We start from the raw sequence: 17,163 nt of genomic DNA, 5'->3' as shown, positions 1-17,163 counted from the left end.
AGAAAAAACGCATGACGCTTGTAAACACGTCTAAACGCATGTTAATGCTAGGCGCATTCATTCATTGCAATGCCCAGAATAAATTATTTATTCTGGCCAATGAAATGAATTAACATCCAAGAGCTTGGCACCTGTAAACACTCGTAAAATCTTGTAAAAGCTTTAGGCACTTCATAAACATCAGGCATTTTTTATGCAAAATCCTGCTGGCTTCTAGGAGAGTTAATGTGGTTCTAAAGGCAGAAGGTTTTTTATCTTAAAGACCCCTTTCACACAGACCCCCTTCATGGAACAGAATCCGCTTGCTCAGCAATGGGGGGGGGAATCGCTCTGCTTATCCCCGCTGAGCAGGCGGGTGACAGGTCCGCTCCCCCCTATGTGGAAATCGGGTGAAAATGGACGAACCTGATTGGACAGTCCATGTGAAAGGGCCCTAATGCATTCTATGCATTAAGCTAAAAAACGTTCAGTGTGCAGCAGCCCTCCTAATACTTACCTGAGCCCCATCTCCATTGCACAAGAGACTCGGCTGTCTGGGACTCTCCCTCCTGATTGGCTGAGACACACAGCGGGCGCCACTGACTCCCGCTGCTGTCAAAGTCAGTGAGCCCATAAAGAGATCGAGGAGGGCGGGGCCCAAGGCTCGACTCTGTGTCTGACTGGACACACAGAGCAGGGGCTCGGCTACCCCCATAGCAAGCTGTGGGGGCACTCAGCAGGAGGGAGGGGCCAGCAGCACCGGCGGGGGGGACCCAATAATATTTGGATCTGGGCTGCTCTGTGCAAAACCATTACACAGAGCAGGTAAGTATAACATGTTTGTTATTTTTAAACAAAAGAAAACAAGTAGGGTTGCACCGATACCGAGTATTTGCACAAGTATCGGTACTCGTGCAAATGCACCAATACCTGAAACCGATACTTTCAGGCTCAGTTCTTTGAGCTGTCAGGGGGTCTCCCCTGTTCACAGCTGAAGTGTTAACCACTTCCCGCCCGGCCTATAGCAGATTGACGGCCGGGCGGCGGTTCCGTTATCCTGACTGGGCGTCATATGACATCCAGCAGGATAACATGCCGCCGCGCGCCTGCGGGGGCGCGCATCACGGCGATCGTTGTTGCGGTGTGTCAGTCTGACACACCGCTCCACCAATCTTGGTAAAGAGCCTCCGGCAGGGGCTCTTTACCACGTGATCAGCCGTGTCCAATCATGGCTGATCACGATGTCAATAGGAAGAGCCATTGATCGGCTTTTCCTCAATCGCGTCTGACAGTCGCGAGTAGAGGAGAGCCGATCGGCAGCTCTCCTGACAGGAGGGGTCTGTGCTGATTGCTTATCAGCGCAGCCCCCCTCAGATGACCACACTGGACCACCAGGGATCGCCACTAGGACCACCAGGGAAGGGGGCAACATGTGGATGGCCAGGTATGTACCCCATGGCCACCCATATGTGCCCAATGTGCCCAGTCTGTGCCAATCAGTGCCCAAAAATGGGCACTGATTGGCACCATTATATTCGAGTTATGCCCAGCAATGCCACCCATTAGTGTCATCAGTGCCACCCATCAGTATCCATCTGTGCCACCTGTCAGTGCCCACCTATCAGTGCTCATCCATGCCACCTATCAGTGCCACCCATAAGTACCCAGTGCCACCCATAAGTACCAATCAATGCCACCTACGAGTGCCCATCAGTGCCCCATACCAGTGCCACCTATCAGTCCCCATCAGTGCCACCTCATCGCTGCCCATCAGTGCCACATATCAGTGCCCGTCAGTGCAGCCATATCAGTGCCCGTCATTGAAGAAGAAAACGTACCTATTTACAAAAATTTTTAACAGAAACAAAGAAAAACTTGTTTTTTTTCAAAATTTTCAGTTTTGTTGCGCAAAAAATAAAAACAGTAGAGGTGATCAAATACCACCAAAAGAAATCTCTAAGCTCTATTTGTGGGAACAAAATAATAAAAAATTTGTTTGGGTACAGTGATGGATGACCGCGCAATTGTCATTCAAATTGTGACAGCGCTGAAAGCTGAAAACTGGTCTGGGCGGGAAGGTGTCTAAGTGCCCAGTATTGCGGTGGTTAAAGAAGTCCGGTAATTGGAGCTGTAAAAAAAAAAAAATAAAAGCAGCCAGCAATGTTTATTAACAACATTGCTCAGCCTCTGAAACACTAAAATAAAAAGAAACATTGTTTCTTTTTGAATCTTTCTGTTTCCTCATCTGCAGATCAAAGGGATGAACAAATGTTCCTCTGTTTAACCCCTTATAAACCCCTAATTTACTCTAATCAGCCTCCCTATTATCCTCCATTATTTTCCTGCTTTTTTTTTTTGTTCACGTCTATTTTATAGACGATAAACAATTAAAACTTTTTTTTGTTTGCTTAGTGAATATTTTTACACATATATATATATATATATATATATATATATATATATAAAGATATATTTACACATTTCACATTGAAAAAGCGCACATTTAAAAAAAAAATCTATTTATTTCATTTGTAAATAACTTTTCAAAATGCTTTGTATCGTTGCCGACAGCTGAAGTGAAAACAAAACAGTTGTGGTAGGTATCGGACCTTGTTGTCGGAAATTCCGACCGTGTGTAGGCTCCATCACACATTTTCCATCGGAATTTCCGACACACAAAGTTTGAGAGCTTGCTATAAAATTTTCCGACAACAAAATCCGTTGTCGGAATTTCCGATCGTGTGTACACAAATCTGACGCACAAAGTGCCACGCATGCTCAGAATAAATTAAGAGACAAATGCTTTTGACTACTGCCCCATTTATAGTCCTGACGTACGTGTTTTACATCACCGTGTTCAGAACGATCGGATTTTCCAACTTTGTATGACCGTGTGTACGCAAAACAAGTTTGAGCCAACATCCGTCGGAAAAAATCCTAGGATTTTGTTGTCGGAATGTCCGATCAATGTCCGACCGTGTGTACGGGGCATAAGTCTTATTTTACATAAACGTCCTGTGCACATAAGGCCTTAATCTCAGACCCCCTTCATTAGTATGGTAGCGGGTTTGTCCCTGTAACAAACTATTGCAGAGGAGGTCATAACACCACCCAAGATGTATAAAGACGATCATTACCCGATCGGATTCCAGCCGGATCAGGATATGTGGACGCCACCAGCAAAAAATCTCTGGGTGAAACAGCAATCAGACAAGTCATAGGATCCTGTGTAATCATTACCATTTCCCCCTGGAGATTTGCTGCCAGCAGAATGTCTGTGCGCTCCTCTCCCTTCTTCCCACTCCATAGTATAAACATGAAGCCCGGAGCAATTTGAATGATTCTATTTAGGTCTAAGGTCTCATTCACATCAAATGCAACCATGAAGTCTGCTGCATTCTGCAATGCAGATAAACTGCGTCAATATATTATCAATAGAGACTGTTCTCACTGCAAGGATGCTTTGCAGAGCGCGATGAAAGTGGTTATGAACCACATGGAAAAAGGTGTTGTGGTCAGATGAGACTAAAACTGAATTATTTGACCTCAACACCAAACAATATGTCTGGCGGAAATCCATCCAAGTAAGGCCATTCCTACAGTAAAGCATGGAGGTGGTAATATCCTGTTATGGGGATGTTTCTCTGCAGCAGGGACTGGACACTTGTCAGGAAAGAAGGAAAAATGGGTGGGGCAAAATACTGTCACAATCTTGGGGAAAATCTGCTGCCCTCTGCCAGAAAGTTGTCAATGGGAAGAAGGTTTATCTTCCAACATGACAATGACCCAAAGCACACCAAAATATCAATCCATAACAAAGAAGGAGAGCCGCTTGCCTTGGTAAAAGTAAGGAAGGTAATCTATTGAAGCATAGTTATGTCACCAAAAAGAGTCAACGTCCAACGCGTTTCACTCCATGGGTGGCGCTTAGTCATAGGACCCTATGAAACGAAACGCGTTGGGATATTGAAGCTTTTTGGTGATGTAACTATGCTTCAATGGATCACCTTCCTGGCTTTTACCACGGTGAGGGGCTCCCCTTCTCTGTTATGGATTGATATGTGAAGGTGCATGCTGATTGGAGGAGAGACCTGAAAGCTGAGCTGGATGGTCTGCCGCTGCTTCCTCACTATCCAATCACAGGCCGGGGTTTGGACGGTGACCAAGCTGTATAGCCTAAGAGACCTGTCACACAGTAAGTCCAAGTAACGCCATTCCTACAGTAAAGCATGGAGGTGGTAATATCCTGTTATGGGGGGTGTTTCTCTGCAGCAGGGACCAGAGGACTTGTCAGGATAGAAGGAAAAATGGGCGGGGCAAAATACCGTCACATTCTTGGGGAAAATCTGCTGCCCTCTGCCAGAAAGTTGTCAATGGGAAGAAGGTTTACCTTCCAACATGACAATGACCCAAAGCACACAGCAAAAATGACCACACAGTGGTTGAAGGAGAAAAAGATGAATGTCCTTGCATGGCCTAGTCAGAGCCCAGACTAAGGCAGGCCATAGATGGATCGAATTTTGAAAGAATTTTCTTTCAAAAATCTTATCTAAGAATTTTTGTTCGCGTTTCGCACCATTAGTGGGCTGCAGCAACGGCCCGATTTTCGTGCGGCTATCAAACCTGAGTAATCGGACATGGTGGAAAATTTTTGAAAAACTAACGATTTTCTAATCAATGATGGGAGAATCGTGTGAGAAATGTGATTGAAAAATAAATGCACATGTGCAAGAAAAGAAAATTCCCGGAAAGAAAAGAAGATTTCCAGCCACGAAAATTCTTTTCTGTAGCAACATGAGGTGAAATTGAAGGCTTGGTTGGCCGAATTTCGAAATCAATGGTGGCGCCTCAGATCACAAAACGCACAAATTTTCTGATTTTCAAAAGAAAATTCTTTGGACATTCAACCATGTATGGCCAGCCTTACACGAGGTTCACACTGATGCGATTCCAGAGCAGGTTCCCACATCGCTCCTCTCCCGCAGGCAGTTCACACTGCCTTCTGCAAACCGCTGCGGGCGTCATTACATTGCTAATGACACCCCCCCAGATCGGTTCACAGACCGCAGTGCATACTGTGAATTCACACAGGAATCGGATCTCATAGGTGAGAAAACCCATGCAATCCGATTCTAGTGCGGGGAAAAACAAGTCCCTGCACATGTTTCTGTGCGAATCTACTGCGAGTTCAGCCATACAAACTGTACGGCTGAACTCGCATCTCACAGACATCGCATGTGATCGGCACTGTAAGTGCGAATCAAATGTAATGTCTGTGATGGTACTGGTGTGAACCTGGGCTTAAACAAGAAGTAAACCCTGATAGGTTTTACTTCCTTTTTTGTTCCCTGCAAAGTAAAAACATAATGTGCTAGTATGCATCGCATACTAGCACATTATGTGATACTTACCTGCAACGAAGCCAGCACTGTCCCCGCTGGAGGCCACATCAATGTTTGCCCCTCTTCCTCCCGGGGATTGGCCGGAGTCGCATGCATGCGGAAGCCGCCAGCCACGGCACTCGCTAGTGAAAAAATGGCCGTTTCTTCACAGCGCATGCGCTGATTACATCATCGGTGCACTACAAGGTAAAGATCTCCTAAACAGCGCACGTTTAGGAGATATTTCCTGTACCTATAAGTAAGCCTTATTATAGGCTTACCTATAGGTACAATTTGAAAGTGGCGGTTTACAACCTCTTAAAACGCCATTGAAAATCTGTAGAATGACTTGAAGACTGCAGTCCACAAGCGGTCACCATCAAATTTAACTGAACTTGAGCAGTTTTGCAAAGAAGAATGGGCAAATATTGCAAGGTTTAGATGTGCAAAGTTAGTAGAGACAAATCCCAACAGAATAAAGGCTGGAATTAACCACTTCAGCCCCAGAAGATTTTACCCCCTTCCTGACCAGAGCACTTTTTGCGATTCAGCACTGCGTCGCTTTCACGGACAATTGCGCGGTCGTGCGACATTGTACCCAAACAAAATTGACATCCTTTTTTTCCCCACAAATAGAGCTTTCTTTTGGTGCTATTTGATCACCTCTGCGGTTTTTATTTTTGTGCTATAAACAAAAAAAAAAAAAAAAAACAATTTTGAAAAAAAAAGCAATATCCCCCAAAAATATATAAAAAAACGATTTTTTTTCCTCAGTTTAGGCCGATATATATTCTTCTACATATTTTTGGTAAAATAAAAAAATCGCAATAATCGTATATTGATTGGTTTGCTCAAAAGTTATAGCGTCTACAAAATAGGAGATAGATTTATGGCATTTTTATTTATTTATTTTTTTTTTATTAGTAATGGTGACTATCTGCAATTTTTATCGGGACTGCGACATTATGGCGGACACATCGGACACTGGACACTAACCAGGTGAGGAGTACAAAGACAAGTGTGTCTTGCCTACAGACAAGCATGGTGGGGGGAGTGTCATGGTCTGGGGCTGCCGGCACTGGGGAGCTATAGTTCATTGAGGGAACCATGAATGCCAACATGTACTGTGACATACTGAAGCAGAGCATGATCCCCTCCCTTCAGAGACTGGGCTGCAGGGCAGTATTCCAACATGATAACGACCCCAAACACACCTCCAAGACGACCACTGCCTTGCTAAAGAAGCTGAGGGTAAAGGTGATGGACTGGCCAAGCATGTCTCCAGACCTAAACCCTATTGAACATCTGTGGGGCATCTTCAAATGGAAGGTGGAGGAGCGCAAGGTCTCTAACATCCACCAGCTCCATGATGTCATCATGGAGGAGTGGAAGAGGACTCCAGTGACAACCTGTGAAGCTCTGGTGAACTCCATGCCCAAGAGGGTTAAGGCAGTGCTTGAAAATAATGGTGGCCACACAAAATATTGACACTTTGGGCCCAATTTGGACATTTTCACTTAGGGGTGTACTCACTTTTGTTGCCAGTGGTTTAGACATTAATGGCTGTGTTGAGTTATTTTGAGGGGACAGCAAATTTACACTGTTATACAAGCTGTACACTCACTACTTTACATTGTAGCAAAGTGTCATTTCTTCAGTGTTGTCACATGAAAAGATAGAATAAAATATTTACGAAATATTGGCTCCCGCTGCTGTCAATCAAATCCTGTGAGGAGGGAGCAGGGGGCAGGGCCTTACTGTGTGTGTCTAAGGGGCTCGCTGTGGGGGCACTGGGAGGGGAGGAAGAGCCGAGAGGGGACCCCAGAAGAGGAGATCCGGGGCTGCTCTGTGAAAACCCATTACACAGAGTAGGTACGGTGCCTTAAAAAAGTATTCATATCTTCATATCCCTTAAAATTTTCCACATTTTGTCATGTTACAACCAATATATATATATATATATATATATATATATATATATATATATATATATATATATATATATAGTTGCATCGATACCACTTTTTTAACACCGAGTACCGATACTTTTTTGTAAGTACTCGCCGATACCAATTACTGATACCTATTGCGTAGGTAGGGGGGTGGTTTAGGATGGGGGTTGTTAGGGAGTTGGGCGAGGCTGGGGTGAGGGCAGGGTGGGAAGTAGAGGGGCAAGTGAGGGCCGGGTAGTTGAGGGTGGGGTGAAATAGGGATTGTGGGGTGGGAGAATTGAGAAGAAAAAGGCTGTGATTGCTGGGGGAAGAGGATGGGAAGGTCATTGAGAGACATGGGGGCAGAGGTGACAACTGGTGGGGGGGAAGGAGGAGGAAAAACAGGGAGGGGGCAGTACAGGGCATTAGGAAGGCACAGTACAGGGCATTAGAAGGGTGTTAGGAGGGCGCAGTACAGGGCGTTAGGAGGGCGCAGTACAGGACATTAGAAGGGCGTTAGGAGGGCGCAATACAGGGCGTTGGGAGGGCGCAGTACAGGGCATTAGGAGGGCATTAGGAGGGCGCAGTACAGGGCATTAGAAGGGCGTTAGGAGGATGCAGTACAGGGCATTAGGAGGGCGCAGTACAGGGCACTAGGAGGGCGCAGTACAGGGCGAAAGGAGGGCGCAGTACAGGGCGAGAGGAGGGCGCAGTACAGGGCGAAAGGAGGGCGCAGTACAGGGCGAAAGGAGGGCGCAGTACAGGGCGTTAGGAGGGCGCAGTACAGGGCGTTAGGAGGGCGCAGTACAGGGCGTTAGGAGGGCGCAGTACAGGGCGTTAGGAAGGCGCAGTACAGGGCGTTAGGAGGGCGCAGTACAGGGCGTTAGGAGGGCGCAGTACAGGGCGTTAGGAGGGCGCAGTACAGGGCGTTAGGAGGGCGCAGTACAGGGCGTTAGGAGGGCGCAGTACAGGGCATTAGGAGGGCGCAGTACAGGGCATTAGGAGGGCGCAGTACAGGATGTTAGGAGGGCGCAGTACAGGGCGAAAGGAGGGCGCAGTACAGGGCGTTAGAAGGGTGCAGTACAGGGCGTTAGAAGGGCGCAGTACAGGGCATTAGGAGGGCGCAGTACAGGGCGTTAGAAGGGCGCAGTACAGGGCATTAGGAGGACGCAGTACAGGGCGTTAGGAGGACGCAGTACAGGGCGTTAGGAGGGCGCAGTACAGGGCGTTAGGAGGGCGCAGTACAGGGCGTTAGAAGGGCGCAGTACAGGGCATTAGAAGGGCGCAGTACAGGGCGTTAGGAGGGAGCAGTACAGGGCGTTAGAAGGGCGCAGTACAGGGCGTTAGAAGGGCGCAGTACAGGGCATTAGGAGGGCGCAGTACAAGGCGTTAGGAGGGCGCAGTACAGGGCATTAGGAGGGCGCAGTACAGGGCATTAGGAGGGTGCAGTACAGGGCATTAGGAGGGCGCAGTACAGGATGTTAGAAGGGCGCAGTACAGGGCATTAGGAGGGCGCAGTACAGGGCGTTAGGAGGGCGCAGTACAGGGCGTTAGGAGGGTGCAGTACAGGGCATTAGAAGGGCGCAGTACAGGGCGTTAGAAGGGCGCAGTACAGGGCGTTAGAAGGGCGTTAGGAAGGCGCAATACAGGGCGTTGGGAGGGCGCAGTACAGGGCATTAGGAGGGCGTTAGGAGGGCGCAGTACAGGGCATTAGAAGGGCGTTAGGAGGATGCAGTACAGGGCATTAGGAGGGCGCAGTACAGGGCGAAAGGAGGGCGCAGTACAGGGCGAAAGGAGGGCGCAGTACAGGGCGAAAGGAGGGCGCAGTACAGGGCGAAAGGAGGGCGCAGTACAGGGCGTTAGGAGGGCGCAGTACAGGGCATTAGGAGGGCACAGTACAGGGCGTTAGAAGGGCGCAGTACAGGGCGTTAGGAGGGCGCAGTACAGGACATTAGAAGGGCGTTAGGAGGGCGCAATACAGGGCGTTGGGAGGGCGCAGTACAGGGCATTAGGAGGGCGTTAGGAGGGCGCAGTACAGGGCATTAGAAGGGCGTTAGGAGGATGCAGTACAGGGCATTAGGAGGGCGCAGTACAGGGCACTAGGAGGGCGCAGTACAGGGCGAAAGGAGGGCGCAGTACAGGGCGAAAGGAGGGCGCAGTACAGGGCGAAAGGAGGGCGCAGTACAGGGCGAAAGGAGGGCGCAGTACAGGGCGTTAGGAGGGCGCAGTACAGGGCGTTAGGAGGGCGCAGTACAGGGCGTTAGGAGGGCGCAGTACAGGGCGTTAGGAGGGCGCAGTACAGGGCATTAGAAGGGCGCAGTACAGGGCGTTAGGAGGGCGCAGTACAGGGCGTTAGGAGGGCGCAGTACAGGGCGAAAGGAGGGCGCAGTACAGGGCGTTAGGAGGGCGCAGTACAGGGCGTTAGAAGGGCGCAGTACAGGGCATTAGGAGGGCGCAGTACAGGGCGTTAGAAGGGCGCAGTACAGGGCATTAGGAGGGCGCAGTACAGGGCGTTAGGAGGACGCAGTACAGGGCGTTAGGAGGACGCAGTACAGGGCGTTAGGAGGACGCAGTACAGGGCGTTAGGAGGGCGCAGTACAGGGCGTTAGAAGGGCGCAGTACAGGGCGTTAGAAGGGCGCAGTACAGGGCGTTAGGAGGGAGCAGTACAGGGCGTTAGAAGGGCGCAGTACAGGGCGTTAGAAGGGCGCAGTACAGGGCATTAGGAGGGCGCAGTACAGGGCATTAGGAGGGTGCAGTACAGGGCATTAGGAGGGTGCAGTACAGGATGTTAGGAGGGCGCAGTACAGGGCATTAGGAGGGCGCAGTACAGGGCGTTAGGAGGGCGCAGTACAGGGCGTTAGGAGGGTGCAGTACAGGGCGTTAGAAGGGCGCAGTACAGGGCGTTAGAAGGGCGCAGTACAGGGCGTTAGAAGGGCGCAGTACAGAGCGTTAGAAGGGCGCAGTACAGGGCGTTAGAAGGGCGCAGTACAGGGCATTAGGAGGGCGCAGTACAGGGCGTTAGGAGGGCGCAGTACAGGGCATTAGGAGGGCGCAGTACAGGATGTTAGGAGGGCGCAGTACAGGGCATTAGGAGGGCGCAGTACAGGGCATTAGGAGGGTTCAGTACAGGATGTTAGGAGGGTTCAGTACAGGATGTTAGGAGGGCGCAGTACAGGGCATTAGGAGGGCGCAGTACAGGGCATTAGGAGGGTTCAGTACAGGATGTTAGGAGGGCGCAGTACAGGGCATTAGGAGGGTTCAGTACAGGATGTTAGGAGGGCGCAGTACAGGGCGTTAGGAGGGTGCAGTACAGGGCATTAGAAGGGTGTTAGGAGGGCGCAGTACAGGGCATTAGGTACAGACCAGTCTGTACACTGACACCGTACCTTACATTATTTACAGACTGGTGTGTGTATAACATATACAGTACAGTGTTGGGGTACAGACTGGTCTGTATATACTGTATGGTACTAGTGTATAGGACTGGTCTGTACCCGGCTGACACTGTCCTGTACATACTACACTAACCTGTTTGCAGGACTTGCTCTCCTCATTACTCGGTTCTGCTTCCAGGGATGCTTCCACAGCTGCCTCACATAGAAACACATGTGCTGATGCTGTCCAGCCCCTTGCCCTTGGTGACCCGCCCACTCTCTGTTATTGGATAGCGGCCAGCCATCCAGCTAGTTCTCTCTCTGTGCAGGAACAGGATGGGAGGAGTCATGACATCACCCACCCTCTTCTTGTTTACAGAGGCCGGAGAGGATCGCAGCAATGCTGCATAATGAATAAAAGGCAGCCGGGAGCAGGAGTGTCGGTGTGGTCAGCTATCAGCCTGTTCACACTGTGCTGTGGATTCCCCCCCCCCTCGTCCTGGTGCCAGGAACCCCACTGCTGGAGGGGAGGAGGAGGTTCCCCACCCCCAACTAAAGTCACTTCCGGTATTGGTTTTTGGCATCGGAGCATTTTCCTGAGTACCGACACCCGTGAAAATGCCTAGTATCAGCACCGATACCAGTATCGCTACATCCATATATATATATATATATTATTGGGATTTTATGTGATAGACCAACACAAAGTGGCACATAATTGTGAAGTGGAAGGAAAATGATAAATGGATTTCAACATTTTTTTTACAAATATGTGAAAAGAGTCAATACTTTGTAGGACCTCCTTTCTCTGCAATTACAGCTGCAAGTCTTTTTGGGGATGTCTCTACCAGCTTTGGACATCTAGAGAGACATTTTTGCCCATTAGTTTTCCACCACACATAGTGTTTTGCTTTTAGGCCAAAAAGTTCAATTTTGGTCTCATCTGCCCAGAAAACCACCTTCCACATGTTTTCTGTGTCCCCCACATGGCTCCTCGCTAACAGCAAACAGGACTTCTTATGACTTTCTTTCATCAATGACTTTCTTCTTGCCACTCTTCCATAAAGGTCAGATTTGTGGAGAGCACGACTAATAGTTGTCCTGTGAACAGATTCTCCCACCTGAGCTGTGGATCTCTGCAGCTCCTCCAGAGTTACCATGGGCCTCTTGGCTGCTTCTCTGATGAATGCTCTCCTTGCCCAGCCTGTCAGTTTAGGTGGACGGCCATGTCTTGGTAGGTTTGCAGTTGTGCCATACTCTTTCCATTTTCAGATGATGAATTGAACAGTACTCTGTGAGATGTTCAAAGCTTGGGATATTTATTTATAACCTAACCCTGCTTTAAACTTCTCCACAATTTTATCCCTGACCTGTCTGGTGTGTTCCTTGGCCTTCATGATGCTGTTTGTTGACTAAGATTCTCTAACAAACCTCTGAGGGCTTCACAGAACAGCTGTATTTATACTGAGATTACATTACACACAGGTGGACTCTGTTTACTAATTAGGTGACTTCTGAGGACAATTGGTTCCACTAGATTTTAGTTAGGGGTATCAGAGTAAAGGGGGCTAAATACAAATGCACACCACACTTTTCACATATTTATTTGTAAAAAAAAATGTGGAAAACATTTATCATTTATCATTTTCCTTCCACTTCACAATTATGTGCCACTTTGTGTTGGTCTTAGAGCTGCACAATTAATTGTTAGAAAAATCGTGATCTCGATTCACCTCGATCTCTCCTGCAGAGGTTGCTGATTCTCTTTCATATAACAAGTGGAGAGACTTATCTGCTCACTCAGCTGTCAAAAGAAGACATAGGGGCAGTCTGCCAAGTTTTTAACATGAAACATTGTAACTAACTCTTCCTTTTTAGATCAAAGGGATAGAACTTCTGTGTAAAGAAATAATCTGGGCAGTCTGCCAAGTTTTTAACAACCTGTAAATGCAGGAAGTTTAATCACCTAAAGTCTAAATCTTTTTCTGACATTTGTTTCTTAAGTTAAAATCAAGATTTTTTTGATAGAAAATGACTTGGACCCCCCAAACATTATATATATTTTATCAGAGACCCTAGGGAATAAAATGGCAATTGCTGCAATATTTTTATGTCACACCAGCGGTCTTTCAAAAGCAATTTTTTGGGAAAAAATACACTTCAATGAATAAAAAAAAAAAAAAAACGAAACAGTAAAGTTAGCCCAATTTTTTTTTTTGTTTTAATGTGAAAGATGATGTTACGCCGCGAGAATTCTGAGCAAAAAAAAATTCTCATTCTGATTTTAGCCAGAATCGTGCAGCTCTAGTCGGTCTATCACATAAAATCCCAATAAAATACATTTACGTTTTTGGTTGGAACATAACAAAGGGTTCCTTTCACACGGGCTGTCCGGTGGGGTCAGTTTTTCAGGCGGATCTGATCGGACCCTCCGGTCTCCCCCCCATGGAGCGGCGGATGTCGGTGGACACAGGCCTACCGACACCCTAAATGTTGAAAATGTCAAGGGGTGTGAATACTTTTTCAATATCAATCCATAACAGAGAAGGAGAGCCACTTGCCGTGGTAAAAGTCAGGAAGGTAATCCATTGAAGCATAGTTATGTCACCACAAAGCTTCAACGTCCCAACGCGTTTCACTCCATGGGTGGAGCTTAGTCATAGGACCCTATGAGACGAAACGCGTTGGACTTTGAAGGTTTTTTGGTGATGGAACTATGCTTCAATTGATTACCTTCCTGGTTTTTACCACGGTGAGGGGTTATTTTTGTTATGGATTGATATGTGAAGATGCTGATTGGAGGAGAGACCTGAGCTGGATGGTCTGCCGCTGCTCCCTCACTATCCAATCACAGGCCGGGGTTTGGACGGTGACCAAGCTGTATAGCCTAAGAGCCCAGCCACACAGGCAGAGATAAAAGCTGCGTCTTTGTGTACAGAAATTAGTTTTGCCTCTAAACCTCTTCTTTGTTATGGATTATGTGAAGTGCAACCAACCGCAGGGGGCCTGCACCCGACATCAGAAGCATGCAAGGATGCTGAGCTTGTAGCAGCTCTCAGGACTGCATGGAATTTGCTGAACAGCTGCATGCAGGACACCCCATTGGGCTTTAGTGCTACCTCACCCTCCCCCAGTCTGAGTGCTGCTGCACCACATCAAAAAAATCCTAAGTTGGCAGAGCTGTGTAAATCCCAGGCCTGGATGGACAGAAATACAATAAATAGCTCCATTGTATACAATTCATTGGTGAATGAAGCTGTGTGCCTGGCTCTAGGCTCTCCATACACAACCTGGAAGGGTCTGCTGGGACTTACAGTGCCACACCACCTAATAATGGGGAGCCTGCCAGTGCATGCTGGGAACTGTGGTGCCATTGGATGTCCCAGCCTTCCCAGCACCGACCCCGGTCCAGTATACACCCCTCCCCCCCCATCTCCAGCACACTCACCCTCCGCCAGCTCGATCCGCTATTTACACCTCTGGACTCCCACATGAACCGGAACCAAAACTCGCCAGCTGCGCACCGCACCGGAAGGAGTCGCTACACCCCGCCCCCTGTACGGAAAATACACGGCCTAAGAACAGAGCGCTAAAGTTTGATAGAGGATGATTGGGATAGGGCGACACCTGTGGAGACTGCGAGAACTGCTATTTCCGTACAACAGCTCTCCTTGCGCCCTCTATGGGCAGAAAATTGCGTAGGTAACATGACATTGCATTTGCAATTGCATTGCAACAAAGCTTGGACCAGCTGTGGTCTGAGCAGCTGTCTTTTTCAAATTCCTTTTCACTGAAAACAAAAATAATAATCAAAAACAATAGAAATAGATTGTCATTGTGTATAAAGCATCTACTTGTTTGCAATACAGAAAAAAATCAATTGCAGCCACTGTGCCCATCAATTGCAGCCACTAGCGCAAATGCTGCCACTGTACCCATCAAACCCAGCCACTGTGCCAATCGCTGCCACTGTGCCCATCAAACGCTGCCACTGTACCCATCAAACGCTGCCACTGTGCTAAACGCTGCCACTGTGCCCATCAAACGCTGCCACTGTGCCAAATGCAGCCACTGTGCCCATCAAACGCTGCCACTGTACCCATCAAACACTGCCACTGTGCCCATCAAACGCTGCCACTGTGCCAAACGCTGACACTGTGCCCATCAAACACTGCCACTGTACCCATCAAACGCTGCCACTGTGCCAAACGCTGCCACTGTGCCCATCAAACGCTGCCACTGTGCCAAATGCTGCCACTGTGCCCATCAAACGCTGCCACTGTGCCAAACGCTGCCACTGTGCCCATCAAACGCTGCTACCGTGCCCACCAAACGCTGCCACTGTGCCCATAAAATGCTGCCACTGTGCTAAACGCTGCCACTGTGCCATCAAACGCTGCCACTGTGCCATCAAACGCTGCCAGTGTGCCCATCAAATTCTGCCAGTGTGCCCATCAAATGCTGCCAGTGTGTCCAGTGTGGGAGCTATGCTAATATGCTGCACTGATGAGGCGGCACTGATGGGCACTGATAGATGGCACTGATGGTCACTAATATGCTGCACTGACGGGCACTGATAGATGGCACTGATGGTCACTAATATGCTGCACTGAGTGGCACCGATTGGCAGTGATGGGGCTGCACTGATCATCAAGGCACTGATTATCAGTGTAAAACTGTAAATGTCCCCGGTCACAGGAAAGCTGGGTATCGGCTTCCCTTTCCTCAGACACTGACAACGCTGAGGAAAGGAAATGCTGATAACTGGCATTTGTTTACATGTGATCAGCTGTGATTGGACAACGTCCAACGTCATTGGCCCTTTTCCCTGATCGGTGATGCGCTGTTTCCAAGGGACACAGCTCACCACTGATCGCTGTGCAGCAAGAATGGGAGGATGTCATATGACGTCCTCCCAAAACAAGAGCGGTCCCGCCCAGCCGTCATTCTACAATAGGCCAGGTGGGAACAAGTAAAAGTGACCCTGTCACCAGCTTAAAAAAATTGCAGGTAAAGACAGAAAAATCAAGTATGATAAATGCTTACTTGGACAATTAACAGGTGGATGACTGCACAGTGTTGTTGCTAAGATCCATAAATGTATTGAAAAAATCCAAAAGGTCCAAATAGGCTGACCTTAACAAGGTGTAAATGTTGACTCTCATGCTGTGTACACACGACCGGATTTTTCGACCGAACTGGTCCGACGGAACGAATCCGTCGGACAATTTGATTGTGTGTGGGCTTCATCGGACCTTTTCTGTCGAAAAATCTGTCGGACTTTAGAAATAGAACATGTTTCAAACCTTTCCGACAGACTTGAGTCCGATCGAAAAATCTGTTCGTCTGTATGCTAGTCCGACGGACAAAAAAGGATGCAAGGGCAGCTATTGGCTACTGGCTATGAACTTATTCTAGTCCGGTCGTACGTCATCACGTTCGAAAGGATCAGACTTTGGTGTGATCGTGTGTAGGCAAGTCCGTTTCGTTGGAACTCCATCGGAACTCTGTCGAAAAGTCTGGTCGTGTGTACACGGCATCAGATTAGATCCCAAAATGTTGCCTTTGAATGTCCTCGAGGACCCTCCTCTGGGCAAATATGTGATATTGTTTATATGTTATGCTTCTTTCTGTGCTTGTAGGGAGATGTTTCTTAGCTGGAAGTCGGCTAACCTTCCCATGGTAGCCTCTTGGCGCACTACTCAGTCTTAACACAGTTCTGCCTCTGTATAAGCTTACATATATTTACCGCAATTGTCCTAAAAAAATGATCTGGTCTTCTGCATGGATAGATTCTTGGGGCTCAAATGTCAACCTGCCTGTGCAGCTCTGAGGTGGACCCATATGTTAAAATCTATGTGTCAGGAGTGGTCTAGCCCTCTTGCTCCTCATTCCCGCATCCGGGTTTTGGCTATGGCACTCTCCTTGTCTGTCTGTCCACCTGCAAGCTGATTGATGTGGTCAGTCTCTGGGTGAAAACCAAGCCTGTTATAAGACAGCAAAACCCTAATTTGGATGCTTTTGATAGAGTGTAATACGTGTGTTGTTCATGATCAAGCTCCTTGTCTGTCTGCCCTGCTCTGCTAGATTGGATTTCCCTGTGTATGACTTTAGACCGGATTATGGACTATGTCCTGAACTCAGCGTGCCTTTTACTTGGACTGTTATAGAACCACGCTATCTGTCTGCTAACCGCAAGTATCTGTTTGCTTTGCTCATTTCACATCTGTCCTGGCATGGTGGCCAGGCACTATAGCATTGTGTATAAGTCCTGGGGGCAACCGTGTACAGGTAGGCCTGCTTGCCTAATGGGAAGGGGGCTGCTATAGGTGAAGAACAAAGTAGCCAGCTATAGTGTCTGACCACCTGCGTTGGGGTAGACATGACACTAGGTTAGTGGTTCCTTTCCTCTAACCCCCCCCCCCCCATTCCCTGCCTCCCCTTTTTTCTTTTCCCCTTCAGCATGAGCACCCTTGAGCTCCTTCTTCCCTATCTTC

General features: G+C 48.2%; 1 protein-coding gene across 1 annotated transcript in view; it reads right to left on the bottom strand.

The window, feature by feature from the left end:
- Window positions 1–14,216, bottom strand: part of MEGF8 (multiple EGF like domains 8) — a 119,501-nt gene extending 105,285 nt beyond the window's left edge. Inside the window, exon 1 of the mRNA XM_073602044.1 lies at window positions 14,115–14,216. The gene's annotated coding sequence lies outside the window, so the exon portion shown is untranslated. The remainder of the gene's footprint in view (window positions 1–14,114) is intronic.
- Between the last annotated feature and the right edge of the window lie 2,947 nt (window positions 14,217–17,163).

Source organism: Aquarana catesbeiana, linkage group LG10 (genome assembly GCF_042186555.1).
Source record: "Aquarana catesbeiana isolate 2022-GZ linkage group LG10, ASM4218655v1, whole genome shotgun sequence".
In the NCBI taxonomy this organism is placed as follows: Eukaryota; Metazoa; Chordata; class Amphibia; order Anura; family Ranidae; genus Aquarana; species Aquarana catesbeiana.
Note: the sequence above shows the minus strand (reverse complement) of the source record. Positions and strands in the feature narration are given on the sequence as shown.